This window comes from Nicotiana sylvestris, chromosome 11 (genome assembly GCF_000393655.2).
Source record: "Nicotiana sylvestris chromosome 11, ASM39365v2, whole genome shotgun sequence".
Classification (NCBI taxonomy): domain Eukaryota; kingdom Viridiplantae; phylum Streptophyta; class Magnoliopsida; order Solanales; family Solanaceae; genus Nicotiana; species Nicotiana sylvestris.
Genome location: NC_091067.1, coordinates 126553155 through 126567899, shown reverse-complemented (window position 1 = coordinate 126567899; position 14745 = coordinate 126553155).

The following is a 14745-nucleotide window of genomic DNA, read 5'->3' as shown; positions in this document are numbered from 1 at the left end:
CTAGGTCTTCATTTTAGCTATTCTTTCTTGCGTCTTCCTACGTACTCAGCTCCTAGGGGCTTCTCTTGCTCCGATTTAGCTCCAATTACAATTTTAAGTCCTCATACTTGCAACTCGCTCCTGCAAATCATGAAATTCACAATTAGAGCCAATTTATCATCATTTACTATCTTATAACAATGAAACATAGTCAAGTTGGGGCATAAACATTTGATAAATTACATAAATCTAGCCTATTATCATATGTTGGTATTCCCAATCCAAGGGGATAAAATCCATACTAGGCTGGCCATGGTGACCAAAGCTCTGATGGACGGGATCGAGGGGGAGACATACACTATCATCCCTATGATCGTTGCAGACATGTACCGAGCTTTGGAGCGATGTCAGAAGGGGTTCAGGTTCTTCGAGTTTTGCAACATGTTGTTACAGGTCTGGTTATTGGAACATCTCCAAAAGGGACAATACCGTCAAGAATTTCCGCGAAGGTCGTAGAATGATCACATATCTTTCCATGATCCTAAACGAATGAACTATATTCCAGACATGTTTGCTCAATCGGAGGACGCTGTGAGATGGGTACAGCTTTTCGAAAATTTGACCGAGGAGCAGGTCCGGTGGATGTTTGAGTGGTTCCCTACCAATGAGTTCATCATCAAATCCAGAGATTTTCCACACTTGGTGCTGATTAGGTTGAGGGGCATATACCCTTACGCTCACCTCAAGGTTATGAGGCAAGCAGGCAAGAGACAAATCATACCACGGGTCGCTAAGATGTGTCACTTCAGGGCCAATTTCCAAGGGGACGCCATCCTGTATAGAATGAAGCACAACATATGTGGACCTTGAAGATTATTGTGGAGAAGGATAGTATCAAGCCAGACCGATACCATGCGGGACACTCATACCTTTACCCTTCATGGTTGGAGGACAACATAGCTGGAATCTCTGAGCCAAGGGATGGGACAGGAAATCGGGTCATAGACGAGGTTACTGAGGCAAAGGTGAAGTACAACAAGCTGCGGAAAAGAGTTCGAGAGTCTGAAGCTGAGCATATGGCGCAGCATAAGGCTGAAATGGAGATGATTAACGAGTGGAAGGAGAGATCTGCTAAGTCCAGTGAAAGGCTGGAGTATCTGGAGTACAGTTTAATGGAGTTGGAAGGGAAGATGAGAAAAAGGGTCACTGACTGCCAGAACGCTGAAGGAAATGAAGGAGGGCATCTGGCAAGGGCATTCCTGCTGCTGAACCTGCGTGAGCTAGGAGAATTGATCGACAAGAGCGTCCAGTCTGGAGAGGGTCCTTCTGGGACCGAGTAGATTAGATTTACTTGCTTTCTTTTCAAATGTAATAAGGCCAAGTGCCATTAGCAACATTATCTTATTTGGTTTTGGGTTGTTTACTTTTACATTAATGAAATGAGACAATTATTGGCACTAAATTTCTCCAAGTTTATTTGTCCCTAGGCCTACTTCCAGCATAACGAGGTTCCCAAATTAGGACGCGAATTTATATTCCCGTAATATGTTTTTAAATACTGCAAGCATTTCAGGATCCTTACTGACTTGTTTACTTTTTGTTTTTCTTTTATTCTTTATTCCCATCCCCTAAGGTTGGTTCGCTCATACTGGCATCATCAGCATATAACCCCAGATCTAGAGGCCCTCCACCTCCTCCTCCTCCTCCTCCAAGCAATACAAAAGGAAAAGGAAAAACAAAAATGGACGACTTAAGTGGTATTCGAAAAGAGAATGATGAGAATGCAGAAACTTCAGATGGTCGGAGTACTCCGGCACCAAATGATCTAGTCTTAAGGTTGGAACAAAAGATATTGGAGCTACAGGGAGAGCTTTAGCAGGTCCGCAACATGGCAAACTTATCACTCACCCTGAATGTCTCCGACATCAACACAAAGAAACCAGCACCTCCCCAAAACACACCAAACCAACACCCGCAAAACCCTCCCGCACCGCATCAATATGCAACCCCACCTCAAAATCTCAATCCTTACTGGTACCAACTCCGCCACAATACCACTATTAACCAATTCAGTACCCACCAACTGCCACTTATCATACTACCCAGAACACACCACAACCCACTCCTGACCCTCAAAACTCAACCAATGACCACTACTACACCCAAGCACCTGGCACTCACCAAAACAACCCTATATACGTGGAAACCGTACCTCACTCTACCCAACCAATCTCCTATACACCAGAATCCTCCGAGAAGGACCTGCTCATTAAAAACATGGCTGAAGAACTCAAGAAGTTAACAAGTCGAGTTCAGGGTGTCTGAACTATGAAGACCTATGCATACATGCAGATGTAGAACTACTAGAGGGATACAAACCTCCCAAGTTCGAGATGTTTGACAGTACAGGTGATCCCACGGTTCATCTGAGGACCTATTGTGACAAGCTTGTTGGGGGTCGGGAAAGACAAAAAGATCCGAATGAAACTCTTTATGAGGAGTCTTACTGAAGATGCTTTGTCCTGGTACATTAGCCAAGATCCCAAGAAATGGTCCATTTGGGTGAGTATGGTGTCAGATTTCATGGACCGGTTCAGGTTCAATACAGAGAATGCACCAGATGTTTTCTACATCCAAAATCTTAAGAAGAAATCCACCGAAATCTTCTGCGAGTATGCTACTCGTTGGAGGTCGGAAGCGGCCAAGGTCAGGCCATATTTGGATGAGGAACAGATGAACAAGTTCTTCGTCAGAGCACAGGATTCATAGTATTATGAAAGATTAATGGTTATTGAAAACCATAAATTCTCTGATATCATCAAGCTTGGGGAAAGAATTGAGGAAGGCATCAAAAGCGGGATGGTAACGAATTTTGAGGCATTACAGGCCACAAATAAAGCATTGCAATCAGGCGGCATATCCAAGAAGAAGGACGTATGAGCAATGATGGTGGCTCAAGGCCCGAAATCTCCACTCACCTATCAAAAACCTCCACCCACCTATCAAACACCTCTACCCACCTATCAAGTACCACCACCCACATACCAACTACCACCACCTACATATCAAGCATCATCTCCCAGATATTCCCAAATAGCCACTGTTTATCATACCTATAATTCCCAACCATCTCATTTCTAATCACCTCTAACTTGCCAAAATTTTCTAAGACCACGACCAAACTTTGACCGCAAGCTACCTAGACAGTACACTACTATTGCCAAACCCATCGACTAGCTGTATGAAAGGTTGAAAGTCGCTGGTTACGTCACCCATATTCCCGATGTGGCATTAGAGAATCTGTCCCAATGGGTCAACCCAAAAAAAACATGTGCATATCATTCCGATATGAAGGGTCATACTATTGATGAGTGCCGAACATTGAAAGACAAAATCCAGACACTGATTGCCAACAAGGTTATACAGGCGAAAGAAGTTACACCCAATGTCCGCAACAATCCTCTCCCGGACCATAGGGGTGGCGGGATACATGTGATAAATATGGATGAGGAATGGGATCATGAGGGGTCAATTGGGCTTATTCGAGAAGGTGATGACTTTAAACTTGCAGTCATACTTACTCTTATTGTAGTACAGACTCAGTCACCGATCGAAGTTGACATAACTGCATCAGTTCCATTTGAGGTTGAGGTAGCTCCACCTGCGGCCACCCCTGTTCCATTTGAAGTGGAAGTAACCACACCTTTCACGGTGACAGTATCGACCACACCTCCTTTCAATTCAAAAGAAATACCTTGGGATTACGTTGCTGAAGCTAGGCGAAAGGGAAAGGCAAAGATAGAGGAATTTGATGTTGTATAAGGAATGACTAAGACTGGAAAGACTACACACCTGAACACTTCGGAGGAACAAGTAAGGATGCTGCCACCAAGCAACCTGTCATTGAGATAGGACCGGATGACATTTGAAGGAAAGTACAGGCAAGAGAGTATTCTGTCATTGATCATTTTAACAAAACCCCAGCTCAGATATCCATCCTGTCACTGTTGCAAAATTCAGAGGTGCATAAGAACGCTTTAATGAAGGTGTTGAGCGAAGCTTATGTACCCAACAATATCACTGGCGGAGAGGTGTCCAATATTGTAGGGCAGGTGCTGGAAAGTCACAACATAATCTTCCACAAAGATGAGTTTCCGCCTGAAGGGTTGAATCACAATAGAGCATTGCATATCACAGTGCAATTTGAAGATAAATTCATTGCCAGGGTCTTGATTGATGGAGGTTCAAGCCTCAATATTTGTCCGTTGGATACTTTGAAAAGGTTGGACAAAGGTTTTCATGCAATACAAGCAAGAAGCATGAACGTGAAAGCTTTTGATGGATCTCAAAGGTCCACGATCGGGGAAATTAACCTTTGCCTGCAGATGAGGCCAACTTGGTTCGACGTCGAATTTCAGGTGCTCGACATACCGGCCTCATACAATCTTCTGCTGGGCCGACCATGTATCCATGCTGCTGGGGTTGTGGCTTTCATACTACATCAAGCCGTGAAATTTGAATGGAACCATCAGGAAGTGATCATTTATGAATATGGGAGTAACCCTATTTACACAAGCCAAACCATCCCGGTTATCAGAAACAGAAGAAGTCTAGGAGGGGAAACCTATTATCACATTGAACGTGTCAATGCCGTTGAGAAAGACAAATGGTGGAGCAGCAAAATAGAGAGCATATTGGCATGGTCTGGTATGAACCCGGCGAAGGGCTTGGAAAGAATCTCCATGGTATTGCTAAACCGATACGACTGAAGGGTCATGGTACTACCTTTGGGCTTGGATAACAGTACACATTGCAAGAGTATAATGATTGGTCACCTCCATGGCGCGGACCTTATTACCCTTTCCAGCAACCAGTGCCACATCTGGATCAAACTTTTCACCAAGATGACACAATATGGGGAACTACAGAAGAAGAAGCATTAGCGGGGCTGAGGAATCTGTTCTTGGATGATGAAGACATGGACTATAGTGCAGTAATTGTGGAAGAGGAGGAGGAAGAAGGCGTTATTATTCAGATTGTGGAGAAGGGAGTTGTTCTCAGGAACTGGACCACCACACCAGCCCGGGACCGCCGAGTCCCTGGGTAGCTTGGCAGATTTTATTCCTATAGCCATTCTAGACATTTAAGATTTTCAGTAATTTGTTTTTAAGATTCTCTTGTTTCAAAATAAATGCTCGATTCATCGAGCCGTACTCCTTTGGATGTTTAAAGTCTTAATCAAATGCATTGCTCTTTATTATTTATTATTATCTTTCATATTTTTCTTTCTACAGCGTTATTGTTACTTTTACTAATGAACCGGTGACTGTGACATGTAATGAGACAATGCAACATGAGGATAGTGATTCGGATGAAGAAGATGATATACCTGAGGAAGTTGTCAGGGAAGTTGAAAACTTTGAAAATCAGCCTATGTCCAACATGGGCAAAACCGAGGTAGTAAATTTGGGGGACGCCGAGACCGTCAGGGAGACTCACATCGGCATTCACTTATTGCCAACAGAGAAAGAAGAATATCCATTTTCTAAAGGAATATGAGGACATTTTCGCATGGTCATATGATGACATGACCGGTTTGAGCACGTCCATAGTGGCTCAGAAGTTGCCTACTAATCCCATGTGTCCGCCAGTGAAGCAGAAACTCAAAAAGTTCAAACCAAACATGAGCTTGAAAATCAAGGAGGAGGTTACCAAGCAAATCAAAGCCAAAGTTCTCAGGGTCGTTGAATATCCAATCTGGTTAGCTTACATTGTGCTAGTACCGAAGAAAGATGGGAAAGTCAGAGTATATGTTGATATCGGGATTCAAATAGAGCAAGTCCCAAGGACGACTTCCCACTGCCAAACATACATGTCCTGATCGATAATTGCGACAAGCATGAACTCTAATCTTTGTAGATTGCTTCGTGGGTTATCACCAGATCTGGATGGACGAAGAAGATGCAGAGAAAATGGCCTCTATTATACCATGGGGATATACTACTATAAGATAATGCTATTCGGTCTAAACAATGTTGGGGCTACTTACATGAGAGCCATGACAACCATCTTTCATGATATGATACACAAAGAAATAGAGTTGTTTGTAGATGGCGTCATTATCAAATCCAAGAGGGCCGCAGATCACATAGCAGACTTGAGAAAGTTCTTTGACAAGTTAAGGAGGTACAACTTGAAACTGAACCCCGCAAAGTGTGCATTCGGGGTTCCCGTAGGAAAATTACTGGGATTCATTGTCAGTCGTCGAGGGATCGAGATGGATCCATCTAAAGTCAAAGCTATTCAGGAATTGCCACTACCTAGGAGCAAAAAGGACGTGATGAGCTTCCTAGGACGCCTCAATTATATCAGTCGCTTCATAGCACAGTCCACAGTCATATGTTAACCCATCTTCAAGATGCTGAGGAAAGATGTCGAGACAAGCTGGACCAAGGATTGTCAGAAAGCCTTCAACAAATTCAAAGAGTACCTATCCACACCACCAGTTTTGGTCCCGCCAGAGCCGGGGTGACCTTCGCTACTCTATCTATCTGTGTTAAATGGATCCTTCGGATGTGTTCTGGGACAACATGATGAGACAGGAAGAAAAGAGCAAGCCATATATTACTTGAGTAAGAAGTTCACACCTTACGAAGCACGATACTCTCTGCTAGAGCGCACTTGCTGTTCTTTAACTTGGATGGCCCAAAAGTTGAGGCATTACTTCTGTGCCTATACTACATATCTCATATCCAGTATGGACCCTTTGAAGTACATATTTCAGAAACCCATGCCAACTGGGAAGCTAGCCAAGTGGCAGATACTGTTAAGTGAGTTCGATATCGTCTACGTAACTCAAAAGGCGGTCAAAGGGTAAGCATTGGTAGATCATCTTGCTGAAAATCCGGTGGGAGGAGAATACAAACCCTTGAAAATGTATTTTCCTGATGAAGAGGTATCATTCGTAGGAGAGGACATTACCGAAGCATACGACGGTTGGAGGATGTTCTTTGACGGAGTTGCAAATTTCAAATGTGTGGGCATTGGAGCAGTTTTGGTATCAGAAACGGGTCAACATTATCGGGTACCTGCTAAACTCAGATTTCCTTGCACCAACAACATGGCAGAATATAAAGCCTGCATACTAGGACTTAATATGGCAATCGACATGAATATTCAGGAGTTGTTTGTAATTGGTGATTCAGATTTGCTTGTGCACCAGGTACAAGGAGAATGGGCCACCAAGAATTCCAAGATATTGCCATATCTGCACCATGTGCAGGAATTGAGAAAGACATTCACGAAGATAGAGTTCCGACATGTGCCCAGGATTCAGAATGCGTTTGCTAATGCATTAGCCACTTTGTCATCCATGATACAACATCCAGATAAGAATTTCATTGATCCCATCCCAGTGAGAATCCATAATCAACCGTCTTACTGTGCTCATGTTGAAGAGGATACGGATGGAAAGCCTTGGTTCTATGACATCAAGGAGTATTTGGCGAAAGGAGAATATCCAGAGCATGCAAACCACACTCAGAAATGCACCCTCCGGAGATTGTCCAATCACTTCTTCCACAGCGGAGGAAATTTGTATAGGAGAACTCCTGATTTAGGACTGCTAAGATGTGTCGACACAAAAGAGGCCTCTAAGCTACTTGAAGAGATACATGCTGGGACCTACGGCCCACATATGAATGGTTTTGTCTTAGACAAGAAGACACTTACAGCAGGTTACTTTTGGATGACCATGGAGACAGACTACGTCCAGTATGTCCGCAAATGCTACCAATGCCAAGTGCACGCCGATATGATAAAGGTGCTGCCAAATGAGCTCAATGCCACAAGCTCACCTTGGTTGTTCGCCGCCTGGGGAATGGATGTCATTAGTCTGATTGAGCCTACTGCTTAAAACGGGCACAGTTTTATTCTGGTAGCCATTGATTACTTCACAAATGGGTAGAGGTTGCTTCTTACAAAGCTGTAACCAAGAAAGTCATCACAGACTTTGTCAAAGACCGTATTGTTTGCCGATTTGGAGTTCCCGAGTCCATTGTTACTGATAATACAGCCAATCTCAACAATGATCTGATGAAAGCCATGTGTGAGACTTTTAAAATCAAGCACAAGAATTTCACAACCTATAGACCTCAGACGAATGGAGCCGTAGAAGCCACCAGCAAAAATATCAAGAAGATACTAAGGAAGATGGTAGAAAACCACAAATAATGGCACGAGAAAAGCTGCCTTTTGCTCTGTTGGGGTACCACACTACAGGTTGCACATCAACCAGAGCAACTCCCTATATGCTGGTTTATGGTACCAAGGATATCATCCTAGCCGAAGTGGAGATTCCTTCTTTAAGAATCATACATGAAGCTGAACTCAGCGATGCAGAATGGATAAGAAGCCACTATGAACAATTGTCCCTCATAGATGGAAAAAGGATGAACGCAGTATGTCACGGTCAGCTTTACCAGAACAGAATGTTTAGAGCTTTCAATAAATGGTCAAACCAAGGCAATTTGCACCAGGACAGTTAGTGCTGAAGAAGATCTTCCCACACCAAGATGAAGCCAAAGGAAAATTCTCTCCCAACTTGCAAGGTCCCTGCATGGTTCACAAGGTGTTAACAGGAGGAGCACTCATACTCGCAGAGCTGGATGGAGAAATCTGGCCAAAACCAATCAATTCAGACGCAGTCAAGAGATACAATGCTTAGATTATTTACATTTCCTCATCTGACGTAATTGAACTACGCTTGACCTGATTACCATTTAATAGGGGATACGTAGGCAGCCCTATGGGTTCGGTCATATCATAATAAAATTTCCATTTTCCCCCAAAGTCAGAAACTGGGGCAGAATTTTGAGGAGGACCCTCAAAATTCCGGAGCAAGTCCAGCCAATGCCAACATATGCTAGAAGGTCAGAAATTGGGCCAGAATTTTGAGAAGGATTCTGAAAATTCCGAAGAAGGTTCAACACGGCTCATTACCCGCAAACAACTGAAGGATCATCCACCAAACTGGGGCAGAATTTTGAGGAGGACCCTCAAAATTCTAACATGAGAAAGCTGCAACGTCTCTGGAATATGTTGCAGTCACTAGTTCATCTAAAAATCACTTAATATACCAATGTGTTTCTAAAGTGACTCTATTTTTTATCAATAATTGCATATTTTTGAAAAACTCTATTTCTGTAACAGTCAGGTATTACCCAGGGAAACTCGAAAGGGACTCCAAAATGGAGCAAAGCAAGGCCAACAGACAGAAGCACGAACCAACCTCCCCCTTACAAAACATACAATTTTTCTTGGAACGCAGGCACATTTGACGTAGCGATAACATTCGCAAACATGTATACGCAAAGCAAATTCACTAACAATCCGGCCATCAGACACCAAATATACCTCCAGCTAATATACTACTCTTATTTGCTACTCGCTCTTTGCATGGGAGTAAGCCTTGTCCCATATACTTGCATGAGGCTAATCGTTGCCTCCATATTTGCATGAGGCTAATCCTTGCCTCCGTATTTGCATGGGACTAAACCTTATCCCGCATACTTGCATGAGGATAATCCCTGCCTCCATATCTGCATGAGGCTAATCCCTGCCTCCATATTTGCATGAGGCTAATCCTTGCCTCCATATTTGCATGGCACTAAACCTTGTCCCGCATACTTGCAAGAGGCTAATCCTTGCCTCCATACCTGCATGAGGCTAATCCCTGCCTTCATATCTGCATGAGGCTAATCCCTGCCTCCACATCTGCATGAGGCTAATCCTTGCCTCCCTATCTGTATGAGGCTAATCCTTGCCTCCCTATCTGCATGAGGCTAATCCCTGCCTCCATATCTGCATGAGGCTAATCCTTGCCTCCATACTTCCATGAGGTTAATCCCTGCCTCCATATCTGCATGAGGCTAATCCTTGCCTCCCTATTTGCATGAGGCTAATCCTTGTCTCCATATTTACATGAGGCCAATCCCTACCTTCACACTTGCATGAGACTAAGCATTGTCCCTCCTTGCATAAATATTGCTCTATTCTAGTACTATCTATTTGCTTTTCAATCGGGTTAAGCTCTGCCCTTCAATTCACAAGACTAAGCCTTGTCTTGGTAACATCATATTATTGCATCTCATGGGCTGAAATATCGCCAACCTATCCAAAGGCATCATAGTCTAAAAGGCATCATCCTCATAGCCGGAAGATACCATGCCATGGTATGAGGATCTCTCAAATTTGCATATCATTATTCAAAGACGTCATGGATCAGAGGCACCATCATCATGGCCCGAGAACATCATTTCATGGCCTACGAATCCCTCACTGAACAATTCATGGCCCAGGATGTCATGTTCTGAGGACGTCATCCTTAACCGTCCGAATACAACTTTCATGGTCCAAAGGGAATCCGCATCATATTTATATTTTCGCACAAATACGTGTCTGTAGTATCTATTTATATGCAGGTGACCAGAAAGCAACCACTATCCTAGCATGAGTGACCTCGCTCCAGTTCCTTCAAACTATCTCAAACCTAGACCGTTCACCATAACCACTCTTGTATCCACTCCAAAATCTCGTGTCCGTTCTTGTAATGACTTCATCGGTATATTCCGCCAATGAATCTAGAACTATACGTGACCTGATTCCTATAAAACCAGGGATATGTAGGCAACTCAAAGACCAGAGTCCGACCTCTGTCTTTCAGAACATCCCATCTGGTCAAAATTGGCCATCATTTCTTTACCTTGTAACTCTTTTCATCCTTTCCGGGTAAAGAGGGGCAACTATTGATACCCAATTTTCTATAATATTTCAAAACTGTGGCTGGGCATCAATTAGTATTTTTCATACAATTTCTGTATTTTTTAATATTTTAACTAATTTCTCCCAGCATTTATTTTTATGAAACAATCATTAAATTGTATCACAAATAATTTTAATAATTTTTTATGGCTTGATTTTATCATTTGCATTATGGCTTGATTTTATCATTTGCATTCGTATTAAGTTTCAATTACAAATAGTCACATCTATATTTTAAGATGCAATTGCAATTACTTTGTAATTATAGCCTATGCATGCATTATTATATTATTTTACTGGAAAATAGACTTTTATATTTTTAAAATATTAAGTAATTACTTTAAAATATTTCAATGGATGAAAATCATTTTTTATAATTTATTAACCTTTTTTAAAAATTATTTTATCAATTAAATAAGGTATTTAACAAATGGCCCCTATTTTCAAATTTAGCCTAATTGCCCAACCCAATTTTAACCCTTTAATACCAGCCCAATACCCCTTTAATACCAGCCCAATCCACCCAAGCCCAAATCTGCACCTACCCAACCCAAAATCCCCATCACATCGTGGCCGTTGATCCTTTAGATCAACGGTCCACATCAATACTTGCCTTTTTTAATCAAACGACCCCCTAAACCCTAGTCATTTCCTCCATACGACCGCCCTTGGATCCTCTTCTCTCTAGTTCTCTCTGAAACCAACTCCTAACCCTAATTGTCGTCACCCAAAATTAGCCTTAATCCTTTGAATCCCTATCCGATCTATGGCGTCCCTTGGTTGTTTGATTATGTGGTTTTTGTGGAAGAACCTCGAAGAGATCTAGTCCAGATCTCGTTCAAAGCTCTTCAAGGGTTCATCCATAGTTTGCGAGTAATTTCTACTGAAGTTCCATGGTTCAAATCTCTGGTCCAAAACTAGGTTCCCTTTACCCCTCCCTTTTCTCCTCAAAACCCTAATATTTGGACATGAATCCATCTCGATCTTTGTAGATCTGGAAAGATTCTCAGTTTGTCAATGACTTTTCTTTAAAGATCTATTATTTCTTTATTGTTAACCGATTTTAGCACTATATTTTAGGTTCTTTGCTATCTACTATTTGAATCTCTGCATATTTGAGATGTTTTCAAGTTTCTGTGATTTTTCTTTAAGTTTCTCTTATTCCTCTACTACTGACTGATTTTAAACACCATAATACTTCAGGTTTTTAACTTCTATGACTTCTGTTTGTTCGAATCTCTGTGTTTTCAAACTAGGGTTTCCCAAAATTTTATTTCTCCAAAACGTTTGATAATTTTGAGTGTTCAACCTTCTGTTTCTTATGTGTTCTAAACGATTTTGTAAAGTTTGCTTTAACCCTAACTCGTTTATGCTAAAAGCCCTAATTTTTTTCAACATTTATTTGGTCTCTGAGCTACTTGTGTACTGACTTTGTCCTATGCTTTGGTTTCTGTGATTCTTCCTCTTAATGTGCCTCTATTGATGTTCTTGGTTCGACTTTTCTACTGATTCTATATGTTTATGTTCTTTTTTTGCCTATTCATGGTAAACATATACTTTTCTCCTTAAATCAGTGATTGATTTAGATTCTTGATTTATCAATTTATTTTGTGAAGACCTATGTGCTAATTTTTGACTATTTCCTTATTTACAATCTTGATTAGCTTTCTTACCTTATTCAATTAATCATGATATTCACTGATTTTTCACTAATCATTTCCTTAATTAAACTTCTCTCTATTTACCCCTAATTGCTCATTTGATTTTCTTTCCTTAAATGTATTATGACTTTATCGTTGGTTAACTACCCTTAATTAAGGGAAAATTATACTAATTGGTGTATAATTGATTCTGTGGCTTCCTTAAAGGCAGAAGGGTTGATTCCCTTTACCTTATTTTCCTTTCTCTTAACTGCTAAATATACTCTCCTTTACTCCTCACTTCTACACATTAACACTAGTTCATCTACACTCTCACACTCTCAAAAAGCTCTCTATTCTCTTCTGTTACGTGTAATTCTCATTAATCCAGCCGGTTGTAAGCCAAGGCTGGCTATTTGCACCATCTCTGCTCTATACTCTATATTCTCTCCTTAACTGGTATGTCCTGATTCAATTCACATTCCAAAACTATGTGTTTCCTTGTTGTAGTTCATTAATTGTGCTTTCCAGTTCTATTTTGCTATTCTACTCTCATATGTTCAATGTGTAACCAGCATGCTTAAATTACACTGTCTAATTACTGTATCACTCAGCATGTTTAAGTTTGTTCTGTTAAAAGCTATAGCTAGTATACTGTTTAGCATGTCAAACCTGCTTTAAATAATTTATTCACTAGTATGTCCAAGCAACATTGTGTGTTTACTGTCTCACCCATCATGTCAAAATTTTGCTTGTTCTATATGTGATTGGTATTTTTAAAACCTTGAATACTTCATGAAGTGTTTGTCTAGTTTGTTCATCTAAGTCTAACTTACTCTACTTCATCAATGAGATCCTGTTTGTGTCTAAGACCTGTGTATTCTCAACATATCTTTGTAACTAACTGGTTAATTCCATAACTTCTTGAGGAATCTGGGTATTTGTTTGCTACTACTAAGGTGCATTCTAGGTGTCCCCTACCCCTTTCTCCTTGTGTGAAGTCTGTTTGCCAAAGTATTTTCTGAAGTTGTTCTGGGATTGGTATTTTGATTTCAAAATATTCTTTTTCATGCTTTCCAACTACTATTTTACTCAAACTATGTACTTGTTTCAAAAAATCTTTTCATTCCAAAGGCCCTCTTGTTACTGTTTACCAAACTCTTTTCAAATCATTATGCACTCTCACTTACTCTTAGATTACTAAGTTTTGCCCCTCTGATATGTGTACTACTTTGAGACCCTTGAGATCTCTCTGAACTCTAGCATATTAGTGTTGGCACTTCCACACTGCACATAATCAATCTTTGTTTGAGGAAAGTCTGGGTGTGAGCACTACCCGAGATCCTTGAGGTCCTTAGGAAACTCTGACACACCTAGACATGAATTGGGCTATGGAACTTTGGGCATTTGAGACCAGTAAAGGCTTGGTACACCATGACTGTTTTGGGCCTACTTCAGGCTCCTTATAGCTTAGCTTCTATTCTATTTATGTAATTCATTCAATTCTTGGTCTGTAATAATTATTTGTAAACAAATAGTGGGATGATTAGTGAAAAAGGAAGGGTAGTTGTATATTGTGGGTAAAATTGGGTAGATAACATGTCTATAGGGTTCATTTCAATTCAAATGTATTTTGTTAGATAACATGCATATAGGGGCTCGTTTGGTTTCAATGAATGTTGTTTGCTTTACTTTTATATAATTAGACATCATTCCTATAGGATTCAAATCATCTGTGATAGGAATCATGCCTATAGGGATTTCGCTTTGGTCAAATAAATTCTGCTTGCCTCGTCTTGTTTAATTAGAAATCATGCCTATAAGATCCAAAACCAGCTTAGTTTAACTTTAATTCATGTTTGTAGGCTTTGAATTGGTTTAATTAACTAATGTGTTCGTTTCTTTAATAAGTTTTCAACGCTGCCTTAATATTGCTAGAAAGCATGCCTATAGGATCCAAATTACCGGTTTAAAATTGATTAATGTTTTACTGCATTCCTAATCAATAATAGATACCATGCTCATAGGACATCACTATTATATGCCTAGGCAAGCCTGTAGGGTGACTAAAACTATGCAAGCTATAGAATTATGCTTTGTTATTTGTAACTACTCATATTCAACAGGTCTAAAAATCAGTAGGCAAATTGAACAGGTCTTTGACACTTTGGTCCTAATTCAATACTGCATATTCTCTACTCACCTCTATATCTTTCTCTAGGGTTTCTCTTAAATATCTGAAAACTGTTGTTTGAGACGTGCACTTACTTGTTCTGTTTGTGGAGGTAAATTATGAGCCTTTAAG